The 17,766-nt window shown below is 36.8% G+C and overlaps 1 long non-coding RNA gene across 1 annotated transcript in view; it reads right to left on the bottom strand.

Moving 5' to 3' along the window:
• Window positions 1-17,165, bottom strand: part of LOC138823839 (uncharacterized) — a 40,754-nt gene extending 23,589 nt beyond the window's left edge. The window contains exon 1 of the long non-coding RNA XR_011370921.1: window positions 16,916-17,165. This is a non-coding gene — a long non-coding RNA (uncharacterized lncRNA). The remainder of the gene's footprint in view (window positions 1-16,915) is intronic.
• Between the last annotated feature and the right edge of the window lie 601 nt (window positions 17,166-17,766).

The following is a 17,766-nucleotide window of genomic DNA, read 5'->3' as shown; positions in this document are numbered from 1 at the left end:
CTTCTTCCTTGTAGGAACAGACCAACCAGAATATCTTACCCTGACAGCATAGATTGTCTTACTGGAACAAAACTAATCTTAGTTACAAGGGATCATAGAAAGATGAACAGTTCAGACAGAATTGTTCAGAATAGAAGGTATTTTATCAAAATATAATTGTTTATTATACTTACCATTTCAAAAGTAGCTAAAGCCAAGAAGGTGAAAAAATTTTCATATGCATGATTACCTACTGTCCTGGCCTGTCTATCATCCAACCAGGCAGGAACTTACACTACTGACTCTCTATCACCAAATATTTCCATAGCTCCTGGAAAAGTCCATATGTTTCTCCTCGATATTAGGCCTTAAATTGGTAATGTTTTAATCACAGTGTTTCCTCTTGCCTCTAGGCTGTAAATCTACAAATGGTAAAGCTTTAAGTCTAACTCTACCAAACACTGAGGTAGAGATAATGGAAGAATACTTTGAAACAGAGTTGCCTTTGATTCCCTAACCACAACACAACAATGCAAAACAATTTTTATATTATATATACTTATAAATTTTATATTTATAAATATAAAGTATGTGCTGATTTTAAATTCCACACAGTGAATATTACTAGAATTGATAATTTGACAAATATATTGATACTTATTCCGATAAATAGAATGGAATATAAATAATTAGATTTAGGATATATATTAGAATATAAAAAGTATCAATGCAATATCTTCGGTATAAACTTGTGATACGTTCTATGTGTTCGTTATCTTCTGAATTCACATGGTAAAATAACAGTATTGTTTTCTGCTAATCTATAATGGATTTTACTCTGATGCTCTGTTTATTGTTTTAACTCGCTGGTCCCAAAGTGTTTTTCTCCATATTTCTGAAGCATTCTTACTGATTATACCCAAATTTTGCTGATATGATGTCTAAAAGCTATTATTCTTCTGAAGTACCCACGGATCCGAGGATACCAGTTCCTAGTTATCTGTATCATCAGATAACAAGGGCAAGACTTCTCACATAGGCCCATGCAACATGCCAACAGAAAATAATTGAAGACATCTCAATTTCTCATTTCCTATAATATTTCAGGACCTCAGTTGCTTACAAGATTTAGCAGAATTCAATTGTGAACTGCAAGGCAGGTTAAAATGAAAGATGAGATGACAAAATCTAAGAGAAAGTACTATAATTCAAACTTTCAATTTACAGATGATCAGCCCATATGAGTCAACAAAATTACAAATGAACAAGATTATTTTTAATAGCCCTCTCCTAATGATTAATGAAAGATTTTAGTGAAGCCAAAAAATAGTTTTTGTAATGATAGATCCATAAGTGGCCTACCAAGGCTAGGAATACCTGATTTAGAGGTCAAATATAATTTAGAAAAACATTAATTGAGAAGATCCTTAGTGCTACAAAACACTGGTACTTCAGTAAAATGAGGTTCTGTAGTATAAAAAAATGTTGTCATTCTCAAACCAAAGATAACCTATATTTAATCTCCTGAAAGTATATTCATTTTCAAATAAACTATTTAAAATCACATTTGCCAAAATAGCACTTAACAAGTAGATGATAGTGATATTACAAGGATTTCAAGTATAGGGAGCTAGTTACAATAGAGTTGATTTACGTACCCAGCACCAATAGCAAACAAGTTCAACCATTCATCCAAGTGTAGAAATAGTACTCCCCACCATTTGTGTTGTTCAGTAGGTGCCTTCCAGAAATGTGTTAAATATATCAGCCTCCCATATTTCAAACCCAAATATTAGCTAATAAAGTAAATTTTATCACATAAGAAGGTACATTTTAAAAAGTCACTAATAGTTGCCTTATCATGTGTTGTTTTATATTTTCCCTATCTGTCTAACATAGTAAGAAATATGACTTTAAGTTTTGAATATCGGTACTGATGAGAGATGTGACAAAAATAAAATCTGTCTTTTATTTGTGTCATATTCCTCTAAGTAGTAAATTTTAGTTTTCTTCGTTTTCCAAAACTTATAGGTAGTAGAAAAAATTATCCTATGTAAAATAAAATAATCATACACCATTTTACAAAGCAATTTATAAAAACTGGTAGTTAGAAATAAATTCTAAGCCATTTTTAAATTTTCTTGTTGAGTAAAGATTAATCTTCCAAATGAACTAGAATAAAATCATGTCTAAGTGCTTCACATCTCCAGTCTTGCAAATTGTTATTGCAGATGAATGAATTATGGAAATATAAGCTGACATCAGTTCAAGTATATGTGGGAGTGAAAATCCATGGAATGTATATAAACGTTTCAAAGTATTAACAGGCAGTTTAACAGAATGACTATCAGGAAATTGAAACCAGAGAGGAACAATAGTAAAGAAATAGAATGAATGAAAAATGGAACAAGGGGCAAGTACAGCTAGAATACTCAATGTACATATGTAATGAAGGAAGTGCTAAATCTGAACTCAATCTTGGAAAAAGAGTTGGTTGACATTGATAGAAGGAGTGACTCCGATCCAGGAGAATTAGACAATTAGATGGACATATTTAATTGTAAAACACTTGCACAACCTTTTGAAATTCAGTTAAAAAAACAACAAACAAAAACACACAAAAATGACAACCAAACAGCAATCACTAGAGAGTATGAATATGACCTCTCAAAATTTTAAGCAGTTAATGAAGGGCAGTCTTTGGAAAAGCAAACAATCTGTTCAAAGAGGGCATTTTGGGGTAGGGGAGAATTTTGACCAGATTTAGAAAGATTGTCTAAGGTTATAAATCACCTATATCTTCGGCAAATATTTTCTTCTGCGAGTGCTCTTTGTCTGAAATGGATACTCCAGTCCTGAGTCACACTTGATAGCTTGTGAAGACAGAATGGAAGAAACAAGATCAAGAACCTATTTCTCCACTGGAGAGAAAACAGTCCTCTCTGTTTTCTCTCAATCTCCTCACTACTCCATTTTCATACTTTTAATAAAGTCAAGTGATTTTGAATTATATCTTTCCTTCTTTGTTCTCACAAAGTAATTGTTCAAAATAATTCATTAAATATTATTTGCCATTATTTTCTATCATGCTGTTTACTTGTTCAAGCGAGTCCATTAAACTTCCCCTTTTCATTTGGTTGCCACGAAAATCCAACAACTGTGTTAATGAGGACCAACGCTAATGCAAAACTTTGTCTCCAAAAATCCAGTCCAAGAAAATATAATCACAAATATTTAGCTATAATTTTTTCTTTTTTTTTTAACCTTGAAATCTTCTTGTGTCTAAAGTGCCCACAAAAATAAGTATTCCACCACTTTTTGGTTCAATCACTTCTAACCTCAAAGATATTTTGCTAACAAGAAGCTTAGAGGAAACCTAAGAATACTCCACTTTTATCTTCTCTCTTAAAACTTTTATCTTCTCTCTTAAGAATCTCTTTAGATACCATATCAGGAACAGTGAAGTTATTCTTTGCAAAATTATTTCAATAGGTTATTTTCCTCTTGGTCTTGTATTTGCTCAACAAGATGTATGGAGAAGAATAGAGTTAAATCACCAATTCCTTGGATGATATTGTCTGTTACAAAGGACAATACTTCTATGTCCTACTTCTATGTCCTCTTCTTAGCTCTTGCCTGATTTCCAATTAATCACAGGTTCTTGGCTTCAATTCTAGTGAAGCTGAAGCACTATAAGGCTTCCCCCACTGCTACATCTTCATGGTTTCTCTTTGAAAACTCTTTTATTTGGAGGTGGAATTTATTTTCATGTCTTGATTCAATTTGTTCTGCATTATACTGAGCCAAATAAGCTCTGTAAAATCACTTTAGGTAGCAAAAAGATTAACACAATCTATATCACTATATAAAATAGTTTTGGCCCCCTCCAGTGCTGAAACCAAAACGCTTAGCTAGGGCTTCTAATGACGTGTTTTCTTACCTTTTCTATTTGCTCGATTCTTTTCTGATCCCCAAACTTTTGGGCTTATGTAATAAGAGAAGTTTTCACTATCTCATGTTAATAAGGATATTATATTTTTGAGCTACTTAGAAATGTGAAATCATTGAAGTATCCAGTCAGATTTTTTTCTGTGTTTCAGTGCTTCACGTGCAAAGAAATTGTGGAAAGTATTAAAACAGAGAAGTGTAAACTCAATACGTTCTTTCATTGTGCAGGACACTTTCTCCCTAAATATTTTGACCCAAATAATCTTTTTAAGAGAATTACTGTTTAGTAATTAAAGGTCAATTCTGAAATTTTGATGTCTTATTTAAAAAAAAAACTTTGAATTTAAATTCCAATACAACCTTGTTTCACACAGTAAGAGTATATTTCCTGGGTAAGGACAATTCTCATGGGAACCTATACAGGATTTACAGCAAGGTTTGAGAGGTTTGTTTGTTTACTGTGAAAATGAGCCACCTTACCCACATTGCTCCCTCTTAGCTAAGTCTCCATGGATTTCTTTGCATGAAAGCCTATTTTCCCAGGAAATTTTAAATTTTTTAATAGGCTAAGTTAAAAGTTAGAACAATTAAAATTTACCTGCCATAATTTTAAAACACTTTTGGAATTCCTTTATCAGAATCTCAAATTTACCAATCCTAATTCCACGTTTATCATCAAAAACAGTTAACATGTTGTTTTCATGATATAGTATCCATGAAACTATTATTTTCCAGTTGTTTTGTTATGCATATATATGAAGGTATATGCAGATGCTGAGCAAAATGAATTCCAAGATATGGAAAGAGATATTTATTTGCAGTTGTTGTTTTTAATGTACTATGTGATTTCTATTTTCCTTGGGTTTTTCCCCTATGGTATAACTCCTACTGTGTTTGAATTTGGTACCCTGTGTATTGTGTATACATTTACCTTAATTAGGGAAGGGAAGAGAAACAACAAAATGGCGAGATAAAGGACAAAAAGCAAACCAATGCAATAGCAATACTCAGGAGACAATATGTTGGAAATGTACATTACAACGTGTGAGGGGTTTGGGTATGAAGGAAAAACGTGAGAAAAAATGAGAGAGGGCATAACAAGTTTGAAAAGTTATGTATTCACTGCCTTACCATTGCTAACCCACTGCACATCACTTTCACATTAAAATTAAATTTAAAAAATAGCCTGCATGAAATAAAATTTCACTGTATTGGTATAGTAAATATTATTCTTTATGTAGTAACTTTTTAAAAATTCAGTACTATTTGGCATATAATTTGAATTAATTACCCCTTCTTTATCAGAGGGCCATCAACTTGAATGTTATCCAACTAGATAATTTATTCACAATATACTTGCCAATATTTTCAGAAAAGAATAAATTAGTACTTTCTCATACTAAAACCAAAAGCCATTTAATTCTATGGAAACCCATAACTTTTAAAAGTAAATAAGTTGTTAAGAGGACAGAATATGTGTGTTCTTCAAAATTCCTATGACTAATAATTACTCACTTTCAAATTCTCAACATTCCATACCTGAGAGATTCAAAATAGTACCTGTTTGTATTTTATGTAATTCTGCAATAGATGCATTTTCCAATGGGGTGTTACAGATTGAGAAGTGAACAGAAAAATAGCCACATTCTGGTATAGGATAAAAGTATAAAGCACCGGTTATAATTAATTCTTCAAGAGTAAGCAATTGTTTATCAGATTAAGCTATTATTTCTATGACCATCAATCCCAAAATTTATGACCTAAAGTCATCCTAGACCAACAGTTTCCAACTTGTAGTGTGCACCTCAAAATTCCCTTAATTCACATCACAAATAGCTTATCTCTATTGGGAAAAATATTACACCTTGCTAATGTGATGCCCTCCGTGTTCTGGAAAGAACACCACAACGTACTGGGTTGCATCATTTTTCCTCCACTGGTATTCTTGCAAATATTATTTATATTTATACTTTTTTACTATCATAGATATTCAGGATGCTAAGATTGGAAGATTACAGTTGAAAGCCCACCCAGGCAGGAAGGTTCCCTAGATTTTTATCTCCAATAAACTTCTCAGCAAAAGCCAGACACAAGTGGTACTGAGGTTGAAGTGGTAGGGCACAAGCCTTGAGCTTAACAGGCTCAGAGACAGTGTCCAGGTCCAGAGTTCAAGCCCTATGACAAAGCAATAAAACAAAAACAAAAATAAAAACAAACCCATATCCTAGCATTTTTCTCACTGTATACAGAGGCACGTAATTAAGGAAATTGCTTCCTGTGTTACATACAGGTAGAAGAAAGAAGAGGTCACACAATTATTCTATTCATACCATGTTATATTAAAGCCTCAAAAATTGCTTTTTCTAAATATATAAATTAATATCATCAATTTCTTGGCAACTCTGTCTAAATTATTCACATTATCATTTTCTACATTAACAGTTAGAATTATCTATTAACTGAGTTCTAATTATAACTCGCTTGAAACAATATGCTAGGTAAATAGAATGCAAGAAACATCTGTAAATTTGTCAATTAAACCCTCTACCTAAAAAGAATTTTGTAGTATCCTATAGAATATGAAATTACAAATGAAACCAAAGTATTTTTTGAAGTCTAAACTCCAATTTAGCAAGATCTATAAAGACCTACATTAGGTGATCTTTGCTATTCCTCCAGGCTTAAGCTTTTGTAATCCTTCATCCTTTCCTTGGAATCTAACAGAATGATGATTACGTACTTTTTCAAATTTTGGATGGGAATCATGAACCACTTTGCATGTAGGAATGTTCTGTAATGAAGAGCGCATTTAAAACACAACTGAGGAGGGGCTGGGAAGGTGGCTTAGTGGTAGAGCACTTGCCTCAAATGCATGAGGCCCTGGGTTCAATTCCTCAGCACAACATAAGCAAAAAGGAAAAAAAGCAGAAAGTGGCGCTGTGGCTCAAGTGGTAGAGCACTAGCCTTGACCTGAAGAGATGAGGGACAGTGCCCAGGCCCAGAGTTCAGGCCCCAAAACCGGAACCAAAAAAAAAATTAAAAAAGAGTTAAAAAAATAAAAAATAAAATAAAACACAACTGAGGATTATATACCAGTTGTATTTCAATAGAAAACTTGGCTTCTCAAAACATAATGAAAAAATTAGCCCAAATTTCCAACTGTGTATTCCTTCCTTGTTTGGTTTGTTTTATTAAGACAAAATTATACTACCTGGTCCAGCGAAGTTATCAGTAGTAATTCCAGTCTCTAATCTCCTGTCAGTTTGAGTGCTAGAATTCAAGGCTTGTATCACATTGCCCCACCATAGTTTCTTGGTTTATTTCTTTATCTGTTTGTTTGTTTATTTATTTATTTTTGGGTCCGGTAATGGGTCCTGAACTTTGGGCCTGGATGCTGTCCCTCAGCTAATCAGCTCAAGGCTAGTGCTCTAACACTTGAGCCACAGAGCCACTTCTGGCTTTTTTCTTTTTGCTTACGTGGTGCTGAGGAATCAAACCCAGGGCTTCATGCATGCAAGGCAAGCACTCTACCACTGAGCCACCTTCCCAGCCCCTTCTTGGTTTATTTAATCTAGATACAGACTATCAATTCTGAACTTATCCAGTGATATTATCCACTAGACTTCTTAGACTGTTCATGCACTATTTTGAAAGATGTTCTAACATTTGACACAGGGTATGAACATTTTCAAATGCACCTGCCGGGTCTCTGATTCATTCCTCCATGGATCCTATCCCTTTAATATTGATTACTTGACTCTCTTACTATCTCTGGTCCCTACTTATGTAATATTCTCAAACTTTTTTGAAGAAAGTTCACTTTAGGATTTTCTAATTTTAAAAATTACCACTTGATTCTAGTCTCACTCAGGAAATACTTTCTATTGTTTTCTAACTTTTCTACATATTCTGAGAGTTGCTTCATTTGTGTATATGTGTGTGCACATATAAGTGTGTTTATGTTTATATGTATGTATGCAAAAGCCTCTAGCTCTTATTCATCATTCTTGCTCATGACTGTTATTCCATCACCTGAGCCAGTCTTCCAATCTAGCTTTTGGCTGGTTAATTATAGATAGTGTCTCAAACACTGTTCTTCCCAGGCTGGATGTAATCTGAACTTCCCAGACTCCTTTACATACTTAGGTTTAATTTATCCAGTAGAAACAACTTTTAAGCTACAAACATTTTTGTGAGTGTAAAGTCTAAGCTGTAGCCCAGATTTTTAACTCAAGAATTCATATAATGATAGATGAACATAACATTACATATGTTGAATGTACACTGTTAGAAATGTGATCCTAAGCTGGGTGGTGGTGAGATCTGAGGATTGGGGTTCAAAGGCAGCCCAGGTAGGAAAGTCCAGGAGACTCTTTTCTCCAATTTACTGCAAGAAAACTGGAAGCCGCACTGTGGCTAAAGTGGTAGAGCATTAGCCTTGAGCGGAATAGCAGAGGGACAGTGCCCAGGCCCAGAATTCAAGTGCCAAGACCACCACCAACAAAAAATATATAAGTAAAGGAAAGAAAAAATGTGATCTTATCCACCAGTTGATGGCTAGTATAATCCCTGCTCTCTCAAGTTGGAATTTTTTCCTTATTAAATCCATGCTCTTATATCTGACTTGCATTGGAAACAGAATTATTCTTCCATTCTAATTTCTACAAAGTTGTGTCATTAGCAAGCGTGATTAGGAAGGGAGTGGCCTCATACTTTGGGATCCACGTAGGAGTAATGCTTTCTCAATATCACTCTCATAAATCTACATACTGGACTTGGCTTTATTATTTCAATGTGGTCTTATTTGTAGAGTCTTCTATAGTGTATTGAACCCTTATACTTAAACACAGAATTTCCCTTTCTCTTATTATTGCTATAGTTAACACGAGTTAACAAATTCATGTACACTTGGGAAATAATGTGCAGCATATATACTCACAAAAAAATGATCTAGGACCCTTCTTCCTCTTTAAAATTCGCCTTAATTTACAGAGAATTTACAAATTTTGAATTCAATATACTCATGAATAATGTATTTATAAGAAATATAAATTTCATATTTTCTCTTTACTAAGTTGTCTCTGAAATACGTGTTACATCAGGTCCAATGTGTTCTTGTGTTATTTCGGTGAAGCCGGAAATCATTCATTATACCTCAAGCAGCACCATAGATTGTTCCTGGAAGTAACTGTTACTGGATATGGAAACTGATCCCAGTAGAGGAATGGAACATAGAGTATTGACAAAGTTCAAGTTAACTTGTGCTTTCCTTTATACTGTAAAAGAAGAGAATCCGAAGGCTTGAAGGAAACTCTGTCCCTGACTTTTTCTAGTGTGTTTTGACTTATATATAATTATTCTGTAAACTTCTAGTTGAGAGTATTACAAAAAGATATAATGTGCCATTTGCTGGCCAGCATAGAACAAAAAGAAATAACGTTGTTTTAAATATGTTCTTCTTCAGGGGCTGGGAAGTTGGCTCTGTGGTAGTGCACTTGCCTTGCATGCCTGAGGCCCTGGGTTAGGTTTCTCAGCACCACATAAACAAAAATAAGCCAGAAGTGGTGCTGTGGCTCAAGTAGTAGAGCGCTAGCCTTGAGTTGAAGAGCTGAGGTAAAGCGCCCAGGCCCAGAGTTCAGGCCCAAGACTGGACCCCCCCAAAAAATTCTACTGCAATGAAACAAAGACATGGATGTTTTATAGTGTTTTTTGGATGGATATTTCACCCCGAGATGATTCTTTTGTTGCAGAAGTCAGTTATCAATTACTTTAGTTTGGTCCTGAGTTCTCCAGAGCAATAAGGATTCCAAAAAAGCATCCAGTGCCTATGATCAGCAAAAGGAGCCATTTCTCAGGCCAATACTCCTTTAAGGAGGGTCCAATGAAATATCTGTTTTTTTGTTTGCTTTTGTGTTTAGCTTGTGTTGGTTCTGGGGCTTGAACCCAGAGGCTGAACCCTGTCCCTGAACAGTTTTCTTTCCTGCTCACCTACCCCCAGAGCTAGTACTCTACTGCTTGTACCAAAACTCCAATTCTGGCTTTTTGCTGTGTAATTACAAATAAGAGTTTGACAGATGCTCCTGCCAGGTTTGGCTTTAAACTAAGATAGTAAGAAAGCCCAGTGACATCAACTGTATAGACTTCTCTTTTCAAACGAGAAATATTAGATGAAGTTTATTGTAAAGCTAATATTTTACAATTTTTTTCTTTCTTTATTATTGTGAGCATAAGGTACAGAGGAGTTACAATTACATGGGCAAGATAACGAGTACATTTCTTATCAATCATTGTTGCCTCCTCTTTGTTTCCCCTTCCCATCCCTTCCCATATTCCCCCCTCCCCATACCGGATCCTCCCCCACACCAACGTTGTAAAGTTCGTTTTTCGACATAACGACTTGTACATCTCATTGTTGAAATGGGTCCACCTGTATCCCTAGTTAAATGATTTGTTTTTAGAGCATATGTCCAGAAAAGAATCCATAACATTACTCAGCAAAAGTTGGTGCACTGAATCATTTTGGAATTTTTTTGTTTGGGAGGATTACTGAACTTGCCATTCCTTTTGGGGAAACTTAAAGTCATATTTCACCTTTTTTGTTGGTTGTGGGGCTTGAACTCTGATCCTGGGTGCTAAGCTAGAGCACCACCTCTGGGTTTCTGGTGGTTAATTGAAGGTTAGGGTATCGTGGACTTTCCTGACCAGGCTGGCTTTGAACCACAATCCTCTGGTCTCAACCTCCTGAGTAGCTAGGATTACAGGAGTAAACCACCAGCACCTGGCTCATATTTGCATTTATGTGCACTGAATGACACTGTGTAGACAAAGAATGGAAATTTTAACCAAATGATATTGCAGCATTTCAGAAAAATTGAAGTAGCAATAAATATGTCCTCCTTTCCATTTTGTTACATTAATGACTGATGATCTATGGGACCCTTACATGAGCATCCTCTGCCATCTGTATAGGTGTATTTAGTATCAGGAAATGTTCATAGAGAAATATAGAAAGAATAAGATTTTTAGAAAGCAAAGGAGATAAGGTATGAAAGAATAGCTTAGAAGGAGATACATTTATCACACAGAGATTAAGAGCTAGCCTAAGAGATTTAGAATGTTAAAGGCAATGAGGAACAGCCTAGCTGACAACTAGTTCTACAATAACCAAAAATGGTTCTCAAGAACATTTTCTGGTATACCTTAATTACTATCATTTATTCCTTCTATCTGGAGTTATTCCTTATTTTCTTTCACAACTATTAATTAACCTCTGCATTTTTGGTGCCATAACTGTCCAAAAAGATTTCAAAATCCCACATAGCCTACCATTCCCTTTGTGATTAGCAGTTACGACACAAATCCTGGAGTGGTTGAATTTCCAGAATTAAACGTTACCTGACATCTAAGCACATCTCTGGCATTAATTGTTGTGACTTAATGAACAAGACTTTTTTCAACACAGTATCCTCATATAAGTAAAGTACATGAATTAGGAACTGTTGTCAGGGGTCAGTATGGAAGGAGTAATTATATATTCCAAGTGTGGGTTATTTATTTTGCATTTACTAACTGAATGTTTTTGTTTTCTTTTGATTTGATTTGTTTTTGTTCTTTTTGCCAGTAGAGGGGCATAAACTCAGGGGTAGGGAATTTTCCTGAGCTTTTTTTTTTTCTTGCTCAATGCTAGCTCTCTATCATTTGAGGCACAGCACCACTTCCAGTGGTTTTGTGTGTGTGTGTGTGTGTTACCAAGGAATTGAACCCAGGGTTTCATGGATGCTAGGCAAACACCGTACCATGAAGCCACATTCCCGGAGCCCTAAATAACTTTCTTAAGATGGCATTTCATTTTCATTCTGTAACTATATATCATATTTTTGGCCAGGTGCTAGAAAATGATGTAGAAAACAATACAATACAATAAGTCTAGTAAGGCTGGATGGACAATGAATAACTGTTACCGTCTATCCAGGTAACAGAAGGGCTTATCTCATGGAGCTGTTTCAACAAGCTGAGGAGACAGCTCCTGACCCACAGCCAACCTTGGGTTCCAGCCACATGGGGATGCTGAGCCCCCTCCTCCAGCACCCATTTGACCCGTTCTTGTGAAAGAGAGAGAGAAAAAAAGTCAGAATTACAATTAAGTCTGGTGCCAGTGGCTCAGAATTCTAATCCTAACTATACAGGATTCTGAGATATGAGGATCATGGTTCATAACCAGCCCAGGCAGGAACTTCTGTGAGACTTTCATCTCCAAAGAACCACCAGAAAATCAAAAGTAGTGTTGTGGGCTCAAGTGGTAGAACACTAGCCTTTTGCTGAGGCTTTTGGGAACATCGCCCATGCCTAGAGTTCTAGCCCCACGACTGACAAGAAGTGGACTTCATACCACAAGAAGCGGACTGAATAGCACCCATTGTCCTAGGGAGCATTTTAGCAAAGTCAGGCAGAGCTTCCTCTGAAGTTGAAGTCATAAGTAGGTTACCTGGCTTCTCTCTGCCTTGGTATCTCCAGTTGCAAAACTCAACACAGTGAAGGATCCTCTTCCTCATGGGGATAGGGTAATGATGAGAGAGAGCCATGTTTTGTTTCATAATCCCACATCTGTTGCACAATTAATAACAGGCCCCACCTGAGCCCTTTCTGGCTATCTTCCTGTCATTTCCTCAGAGAATTGCCGAGAACCTTATCTGAAGACTACTCCCTCTGTTCCTAGCCATGCTCCAGAGATCCCTCTGTATAAATCCCTTGTTTCCTCACAACTGTCCTGTGAGGAGAATGAGGTCTGATTGTTACGAACCTACCCAGACCTTCACCTGTGGTCAAGAATTGTCTGCTGTGATTTTTCTGCCTGCTCAAACTGACTTAAGAAACCATTAAACCACAGGAAAATCAAACACAAATAGACCAGAGTCTCCAACAAGAGACAGGTTAAGAACACAAGGGAGATACAGGATCTTCCCATCCCCCACAAAAAAAAAAATCAAAGAACTCTTTCTTTGTACCTTTTACAAATTTTTTTATAAAAGTTTTTAATTAATTTTTAATTTTTTACTTTAATTTTTTCTATTAATTTTTTTCTTCCTCTCAAAATTTTATCTCTTTTCAGAAACATTGAAGTAAAACCTTGCATTCTCTCAGGCCACAAGGGAAAAAAATTAAAACATAAAAGGAAAAGCCACCAGAGAAAATCCTGTAACACACTGTAACAACACACTGCTGAATCACGAGTGGGTCATTGAAGAGATTAGAAAAGAAATTCAAATGTTGATGAACACACAAATTACCAGCTCCTTTGGGACACAGCAAAGGCAGTACTCACAGGCAAGTTTATAGCTGTGAGTTCATACATCAACGAATTGGAGAGATCTGAAACCAACCATTTAATGAGACATCTGAGTCTCCTTGAAAAAGAGCAGCAAGATGATCCCCAATCCAGTAGATGGTAAGAAATAATTAAAATTAAATCAGAATTAAATGAATTAGAATCCCAAAAAATCATAGAAAGAATCAACAAAACAAAGATTTGTTACTTCCAAAAAATTAACAAAATTGACAGACTCTTAGCAAATCTTATAAGAAAAAGAAGAGAACACACCCAAATAAACTCAGAGATGAGAATGGAAACATCACCACAGAAACAACCAAGATTCAGAACATTATAAGGGAATACTTCTCAAAACTTTATGCTAATAAGTTTGAGAACTTGGCAGAAATGGACCTTTTCCGAGCAATTATTGACATGCCAAAACTAAACCAAGATGAGTTATACCATCTTAACAGGCCCATATCAAGCATTGAAATAGAAACATCAATAACAAACCTTCCATCTAAGAAAAGCCCAGGATCAGGTGGCTTTACAGCATAATTCTATAAGCCCTTGAAAACACAGCTCACACCAATACTCCTCCAAATCTTCAATGAAATTGAAAGAGAAAGTTCACTGCTGAACTCATTCTATGAAGCCATAATAACCCTCATGCCCAAACCAGGCAGGGACACATCACAGAAAGATAACTATAAACCCATTTATTTGATGAACATTGATGCAAAACTTTTCAACAAAATGTTGGCCAATCAAATTCAACAATTCATCCAAAAAATTCTACACACTGATCAAACAGGATTCATTTCAGGGATGCAAAGCTGGATCAATATACCCAAATCAATTAATATAATTCAACACATCAACAGGAGCAAAGATAACAACCACCTGGTTATCTCAATAGATGCAGGAAAAACATTTGACAAGATCCAACGCCCCTTTATGATGATGGTTCTGGAAAAATTAGGAATCCATGGAACTTTCCTCAATGCAATAAAGACTATATATGACAAACCTACAGCCAGCATTATACTTAATGGTGAAAAACTAAAGCCATTTCCTCTTAACTCAGGAACGAGACAAGAAGGTCCACTCTCGCCACTTCTCTTCAATCTAGTATTAGAATGCCTAGCTACAGGAATAAGACAAGATGCAAACCTAAAGGGGATCCAAATAGGGAAAGAAGAAGTAAAACTCTCCCTCTTTGCAGATGTCATGATCTTGTATTTAAAGAATCCAATAGACTCCACTCCCAAATTACTCAAGCTGATTCAAATCTTTGGCAAAGTATCAGGGTATAAAATTAACCCCTCAAAATCAATGGCTTTTCTGTATACCAACAATGAGAAAAGTGTGGCTGAAATTAGGATAGCATCTACATTCGTAATATCCCCACAAAAAATAAAATACCTGGGAATTAACCAAAGAAGTGAAGGAATTCTATGATGAAAATTTTAAAAACCTGAAAAAGGAAATCAAAAGAGATCTTAGAAAGTGGCAAAAACTCCCATGCTCATGGATTGGAAAGATAAACATCGTGAAAATTGCAATCCTTCCAAAGGCTCTCTACAAATTCAGTGCGATACCTATCAATATTCCAATCTCATTCTTCAAGGAAATAGAAGAGGCAATCCAATAATTCATAGAGGATAATAAAAGACCGCGAATAGCAAAGCGATCCTCAACAGAAAAAAACTGTGCTGGAGGAATATCATACCAAATTTCAAACTCTACTACAAAGCAATTGTAATCAAAACAGCTTGGTAATGGCATAAGAACAGACCTCAGGACCAATGGAATAGAATTGAAACCCCAGAAATGAACCTACAGACATATAGCCAACTACCCTTCAATAAGGGAGCTAAAATAATAGACTGGAAGAAAGACAGCCTCTTCAGTAAAGGGTGCTGGCAAAATTGGTTAACTACTTATAGAAAACTAAAGCTAGATCCGTATATATCACCCTGCACCAGAATCAACTCCAAATGGATCAAAAACCTCGGAGTCAAAGCAGACACTCTGAAAACACTGCAGGATGGAATAGGAGAAATCCTAGGTCTCCTTGGCCCAGGTTGAATTTTTTTTAATAGAGACCCAGAAACACAAGAAATCAAAGAAAGGTTGGACAAATGGGATTGCACGAAGTTGCAGAGCTTCTGCAAGGCAAAGGACATAGCTAGCAAGATCAATAGAAAGCCCACGGATTAGGAGAAAATCTTCACTAGCCATACTAGAGACAAGGGTCTCATATCTAAAATATACTTGGAACTCAAAAAATTAAATCCCCCAACAACAAATCCTCAAAGAAACAACTGCCCAATAAATAAGGCTAAAGCCTTAAAGAGAAACTTCTCTGAAGAGGAAAGAAGGATGGCCAATAGACAAATGAAGAAATGCTCAACCTCTCTAGCCATAAAAGAAATGCAAATCAAAACAACATCGAGATACCACCACACCCCAGTTAGAATGGCTATACTGAAGAACTCTGATAACAGATTCTGGAGGGGATGTGGACAGAAGGGAACCTTACTTCATTGTTGGTGAGAGTGTAAATTTGTTCAACCTCTTTTGAAAGCTCTATGGAGGTTCCTCAAAGCACTCAACATAGAGCTCCCCTATGATCCAGCAATCCCACTTTTGGGCACTTACCCAAAGGTTTACAAAGAAGACCACACTAAAGCATCCAGCACAACTATGTTTATTGCAGCCTTTTTTTACCATAGCTAAGATATGGAAGCAACCCAGATGCCCTTCAGTAGATGAATGGATCAAAAAATTGGGTTATATATACACAATGGAATTCCATGCCTCCATCAGAATGAATGACATTGCTCTATTTGTTAGGAAATGGAAAGACTTGGAAAAAATTATATTAAGTGAAGTAAGCAAGAACCACAGAAACATAGGTCCCATGTTTTCCCTTATTTGCAATAACTAGTATATATCTGAGTCAAGCATAAAAGTTCAGATAAATACATGTTAGTGAAAAGAACCCTAAAATATCTATTCAATTTTTTTTCTTTCATACGATTGTTTCTAGTACATTCATAAAATTTATTTATTTGTTGCTTTTTATATCCCTCCCCCACCGTATAATCCATGCTTTCACTGTATTTGATGTTGTTATAATTTATGGAGGGGAAGGGAAAAAACAATTCGTTGCAATAGGGATTAAAGTTGGACCCATTGCAACAATGAGACGTAGAAGTGGTATGTAGAAAATGAACTTGACAACTCTGGTAGGGGGAGGGGGAGGATGGGATGGGAAGGGGAAAAAAAGGAGGTGGCTACAATGCTTGATAAAATATGTTCTCATATCTTGCCCATGTAATTTTAACCCCTCTGGATAGTATTTTCACAATTAAAAAAAACTCTGCTGCTGTGGACTAAATGTTTGAGATAATCCATCTAAATCGATGACTGTGCATGTTGCTACATGTTTACCACCCCAACTACAGATGACCAGGCCCGGTGGAGCATACCTGTCACAGATAGGAGGACATCAATCCAGCCCAGCCAGAGCATATAGAGGCTCTGTTTCAGAAATGCCCAAATCAGAAAGGTGGCTTCTCAGAGCCAGGGAGAGGAAACAAGTAGTGGGTCTTGGTGCCCTCAGAGGGGCGTCTGACCCAGGGTAGGGGTGGTTTTGGGGCAGCCACTCACATGCGCTCCTAGGAGAAGTTGCTTGAGGCTGCTCCAGGTGGGGCAAGCGGGAATGGCAGTGGCATTGCAGACACATGTCCTCAGAGAACCAAGGCCATTGACCAAGTTGGAGCTTTACACAGCCTGGCAGGGTGCCATTGCCTGGTTTGAAATTCTGAACCTTGGGAAGGCAGGGAGGGGGCTGGGGACTAGGCAGGCATCTCAATTTCCTTCTATATTCCAGTCGCCTTGAGTGTCTTCTCACCACTCAGCCATCTATACCTTCCTCAACTGCTGGTAGTGTTGTAAACTAACAGAGGGAATCCTGGTGCTACCAGGCAGCATGGAATGTGGGCGTGGCCACCATGCTTGTATCTCATTGGTCAGAAAGAACGGGGGTGTGGCCAGAATCCTGTGATGCAAACAGCATGTGCTGAGTCAAGAAGATAGCAGCTCCCCCAGCTCTTTTCCCAGGGAACAATGTCCAATTCAGTTGGAGACAAGAGCGTGACCTGCTTAAGCTGAATGGCTGCACAGATCATTGTGTATGGCTGTTTGTTCCCAGTCCCAGACCATGAACTGAGGATATGGGCAAAGTCTGTGAGCTGCTTTTGCTCAAGGCTGGCCTTCCACACTGGAGCCACAGGGATTCTGGCTTTGTTGGCACTGAAGTTGGACTTTCCTGCCTAGGGTGACTTCGACCATGAGCCACCCATCACAGCCTTGTAAGTATCAAGGAAGACTGTTGAGGGCCACTGGTGCCTGCCTAATCATTGGTCTTACTGGTGTTCTTGGACAGACTGATAAGTTCCCTATCCTTGGGTTTAAGTGGTGGGAGCTATAGCCCACAGTTGGAATCCTGGTCCAGCCAC

The sequence above is a fragment of the Dipodomys merriami genome, unplaced genomic scaffold (assembly GCF_024711535.1).
Source record: "Dipodomys merriami isolate MVZ:Mamm:240054 unplaced genomic scaffold, mDipMer1.0.p SCAF_1239, whole genome shotgun sequence".
Classification (NCBI taxonomy): domain Eukaryota; kingdom Metazoa; phylum Chordata; class Mammalia; order Rodentia; family Heteromyidae; genus Dipodomys; species Dipodomys merriami.
Note: the sequence above shows the minus strand (reverse complement) of the source record. Positions and strands in the feature narration are given on the sequence as shown.